The following is a 5249-nucleotide window of genomic DNA, read 5'->3' as shown; positions in this document are numbered from 1 at the left end:
ATTCTCATTTGTGTTGGAATAAAACACTACCAAAACAAACTGTCGAAACGAGGAAGGTTTTTTCTTTTTGGCCAACTCATCATGTGTCGGCCCACACACACACACCCTGTCCGGCCTGACGTGTCTAAATTTAAACAACTGTTCACAGCTTTAGGATGACAAAGATTCTATAATAGCCTGGACTGAAACTGCTGATGTTTGTGATATACACTGATTTTAATACATACATACACACAAAGCTCCCATATATTCCTGTTCAGAACATTTTTTCCTTCTTTCTTTTTTTTTTAAGGCCTGGAAAAGTTAGCTTTAAAAGTCCAGGTCATTCCAGCGTCTTACACTACCCTGTTAAGCTTGTAACTGGGGCTGGGAAGCTAAATAAAATAAAATAAATAAATAAAATAGGGGCAGTGTTGCGCTTGGCTCTGGTGCTAGCGGAGAACCCACCCAATATGGCGGCGACGCTGGATTATGCTCCAGCACGTAATGAGGCGTCTACGTATATTATGTCCATGCACTCCACCTGACGTCTCGCTCTCACGTGGAGGCACAGCACAAACACACACGCACATGCGCGCGCACACGAGTACGTGGATGAACAGGTCATGCTTGGCCGCTAATAAACGGTAAATGCGCTAACTTAAATCGCGCCAAAATATTCACATTGACCTGTTTTAAATGTGACCCCATATACACGACTATGAAACCTCAAACATCCGCAGACAGTGAGCGCGGAGTCAGCAGCACTCAGTAACATTAGCTTAGCCGCTCACGTTAGCACAAAACTACATCGACAACAGCAATGCTAACTGGATAAACTTTAGACTATATTGTTAAATCATGTATGTGTCAGTTGCCACTCACTAGGAGCAAGCTGACGATGATTACCCCTGACTAACGGATCAAAGGTTGTAATTGACACTAAAGTTAGCTTGATATGAAGTTAGCAAGACTCCTGACAATGAACCTGAAGCACGCAATGAAGACAGTAAATGTAGACTCTGTTGCTGGCAGATAAAATCACAATACACACACAAATAAACTATCAAATTATTCTCAAATAATTGACTCACCGTTTTAGTGTCCGTGAATCCATATATCCGTGTGTCAATATGTCTGTGTCCTGTGCCAGTGTCCGGGTGCTCCCTAACATCTGTTTCCCGGGGTTATGCCAGAGGCTGCACATACAAGTTCAACCTGCAGGGGCTTTGCACATACAGGTTCAACCTGCAGGGGCTTTGGACATACAAGTTCAACCTACAGGGGCTCTCAATCATTTTCATACCACGTGACCTGTCACAACTTAACAGAAGTTTTCAAAACTTAAAAATATTTGTTGAAGATCAAGTTCTGGCAACTAGCCATTAAAATAGTCAGAACAACATAATATTTCAAGTCCCATTAATATATATATTTTTTTGGTTGACACAACATAACATATTATGTATTGCTGGCAAAAAATAAAAAACCTTTTTTACAGTGTACATGTTATTAACATACATTTCTTAAATATTATGCCCAATAAAAATTCCCCCAAATTATGCAAAAGCACAATTCTCCAAACTAAGTGTTGTAGTGTAACCAGAAGGAGGCCATTGATGTGTGGGGGGATTTTGGTGGCATGACACATTATTAACATGAAGTTATTGAATATTATTCCCTTGAAAAATTCCCCAAAATTATGTAAAAGTACATTTCTCCTAACTAAGTGTTGTAGTATAACCAGCCGGAGGTCATTGATGTGTGAGGGGATTTTGGTGGCACTACATGTTATTAACATAAAGTTATTGAATATTATTCCCAATAAAAATTCCGCAAAATTATGCAAAAGCACAATTCTCCAAACTAAGTGTTGTAGTATAAACAGGAGGAGGTCATTGATATGTGAGGGGATTTTGGTGGCACTACACAATATTAACATGAAGTTATTGAATATTATTCCCAATAAAAATTCCCAAAAACTATGCAAAAGCACCTTTTCCCAAACTAAGTGTTGTAGTATAACCAGGCAGAGGTCATTGATGTGTGGGGGGATTTTGGTGGCACTACGCTTCATAGAAGTGAAGTTATAGAATATTATTCCCTAGAAAAAATCCTAAAAAATATGTAAAAGCACCTCTTCCCAAACTAAGTGTTGTAGTACAAACAGGAGGATGTCATTGATGTGTGAGGGGATTTTGGTGGCACTACACATTATAGAAATGAAATTATTGAATATTATTCCCTTGAAAAATTCCCCAAGTATGCAAAAGCACAATTCTCCAAACTAAGTGTTGTAGTATAAGCAAGAAGAGGCCATTGATGTGTGGCAATTTTGGTGGCACTACACTCTATTAACATGAAATTATTGAATATTATTCTTTGAAAAATTCTGTCAAAGCACCTTTTCCCAAACTAAGTGTTGTAGTATAAACAGGAGGAGGCTATTGATGTATGGGGGGATTTTGGTGGCACTACACTTCATAGAGGTGAAATTATTGAATGTTATTCCCAATAAAAATTCCCTAAAATTATGCAAAAGCACATTTCTCCTAACTAAATGTTGTAGGAAAACCAGGAGGAGGCCATGGATGTGTGAGGGGACTTTGGTTGCACTACACACTATTAATGTGAAGTTATTGAATATTATTCCCTTGACAAATTCCCAAATATTATGCAAAAGCACATTTTCCCAAACTAAGTTTTGTAGTATAACCAGGCAGAGATCATTGATGTGTGAGGGGATTTTGGTTGCACAACAAGTTATTAATGTGAAGTTATTGAATATTATTCCCTCTAAAATTTCCCCAAAATTATGTGAAAGCACGTTTCTCCAAAGCAAATGATGTAGTATAACCAGCAGGATGCAATGAATGTGTGAGGTGAGTTTGGTGGCACTACACTTAACAGAAGTAAAGTTATTGAATAATCTTTTATTGTTTTTTATTGGTATAGACATTTGTAGACGGTCCCTGCGCTCCGGTCTCGCTGCCGGCTGCTCATAGAGACCAATGTAATTCATACTACACAGAGGACGGCTTATTTTGATAAAAAGTAGGTTGTAGCTTGTTGTCTGTGTTACCACGTTTGGAAAGAGGTATCGTTTGCTGTGTAACAAATTTTCGTGTGGGAGTTATTGATCCCGGAAGTTCGAATCTGTGAATATATTTCTAAATTTACTGCACCGGAAAAGGTGCAACGTCTGCACAATAGTGACAGAAACGACAGGCGATATGAACCTGAGCAGGGGTAAGTTAATAAAATACACAGAAATATATAGGAAATATTCTGCAGAATGTAAGTAACTATAAACGTTGCATGACGTGTTGTACTTTTTGTGTTTTACAGACTAAACTCACCCCACAACGAAATGGTGACGTCATATTTGATGCCGACTTTAACTGGGAGTCCAGACATGGATGGTGTGGATGTGGAAGTCTTTTTATGTATGTTTTTTTTAACCCCTTTCTGTTGTTTCTTGTTGTTGTTTTTACTGAAACCTGTCTTAATTATTTCAAACGAATATATATTTTCTTCCAGTGGCCTGTAAGACATATTATGAGATGGTGCGGAGGAGCTTCAGGTATGCCCAGCAAGCTCTTTCAGTTCAGGCAGCAGCTGTGAAGATTTCAGATCGCAGCGGACAGAGAAGGAAGCAGGTAAGAGTTACATGAATACCGCTTTATTTTCACAACAGTGTAAAAATAGGCTGAATTTTATTTATTAGCTGCATTGTTTTTGACAAACATGCTCACATATGTTATCATGTGTTATTGTTTCTTAGCAGTACTAATATTATATTAATACCTGTATTTATAGCTGCTGGAAGCAAGAAGGAGTGTCCTAGCTCTCCCAGTTCTGCCAGACACTGCAAGAGCGGCTGGAGAGATGCCATCCAATCGCATGATCACTCACTCATGTGATTGGAGTTGATATCCAATCACATCCTTTTAAAATGCCTGTGGAATCATCCAATGGTTGTTGGTGAAGCCAGCAGGCCAGCCTGAGAAGATCAACGTCGGTAGCATTCATGTGCTAATTAGAGCTATTTGCACCTTCGCAACAGATGGTTCATATTCGGAGCCGGCAAAGTTCCCCGTAAACTTCCCGTAAATTGCCGATAATCAACGAACTTCGCAGGGGTTTACTGGTCGTAAATGTGGTTTTTCATGCAGTGCCTGATGCTGACCCCATAGGGGAAACTGTCCGCCCTCCTGGGTGAAAGGACAACAGCTCCTCTGGCAGCTAAACATGTCTCTGCCTGCCACAGCCTGAGAGACTAAAACCACCATAAGATCCCAAAATGTAAAGAACTGGACTGTATAACAATGGACTGCCTCAGTAGAACATGCATATATGACACCTGTTTATTTAATATGTATATAAAATATGTCATATATGTGTGAATTTTTGTGTTTCATGTTTAATGTGTGAATCTTTTCTTAAATGTTTAATATGTAAACTTACTTCTGCTTTGGCAAGAACATATCTTTGTTCATGTCAATAAAGCTATTTGAATTTGACAGCCAACACTGTCATAGTAAACAGGGTTGTAGTGAAAGACAGATTTGTCCCGGTGAAAAGAGCGATGCTGTCAAACATTCCTCTGTTCATAAGTGATGAGTTGATTGTAAAAGAGTTGGCCAGATATGGGGAAGTTGTGTCTCAGATAAAAAAAGGCAATTCTTCATGATCACGAACAACAGCAACCGTGAGATGGGTTTAAGTACACATTTTATGTAACAACAGAGAACATGAAGTGTTATGGCTGCGGAAAGGAGGGGCACCTGGTTAGGGATTGCCCAGGAGAGTCTTCAGGTGCTTGGAGGAGTGATGCTGGGAAAAGTGTGAGGGGAAAAATGCCATGGGGGCAAAATGTCGATGGTGGAACAGAAAAGGGAAATAAGGATGGAGAGGTCTCTAAGCAGACCGATGAAACAGAAAATCGCAATAAGGATGGAGAGGGGTCTCTGCAGCCAGACGAGAATGAGGGGGGTGGAGATGTGGAAGAAGCTCAAATAGTCAGGGAAAGTGGTGGAGATGGTGGAAGAGATGTGGCTTGTCAGTAGAACTGAGGCTGATCAGTGCACACAGAGTGAGGAGGTTTGTGACAACAACAATGATGCAATACTCAGGAATACAGCAGTCCTACTGTAAGACAGGTACATTCAAGAAGAAGTGATGCAGGTAGGGAGGGTGGGGCGGAGGAGGGGCTGGCAGTAGATATGGACATAGTGGAGGAAAAGGAGAGTCTGAAGATGACTCGGCAG

General features: G+C 40.0%; 1 long non-coding RNA gene across 1 annotated transcript; it reads left to right on the top strand.

The window, feature by feature from the left end:
* Window positions 1-5249, top strand: LOC139342070 (uncharacterized). The gene is made up of 4 exons (XR_011603030.1): window positions 1-3228; window positions 3328-3425; window positions 3520-3638; window positions 3799-5249. It is a non-coding gene; the product is annotated as an uncharacterized lncRNA (long non-coding RNA).

Source organism: Chaetodon trifascialis, chromosome 14, assembly GCF_039877785.1.
Source record: "Chaetodon trifascialis isolate fChaTrf1 chromosome 14, fChaTrf1.hap1, whole genome shotgun sequence".
Lineage (NCBI taxonomy): Eukaryota > Metazoa > Chordata > Actinopteri > Chaetodontiformes > Chaetodontidae > Chaetodon > Chaetodon trifascialis.
The sequence above is the reverse complement of the archived record's forward strand: the minus strand, read 5'-3'. Positions and strand labels throughout refer to the sequence as shown.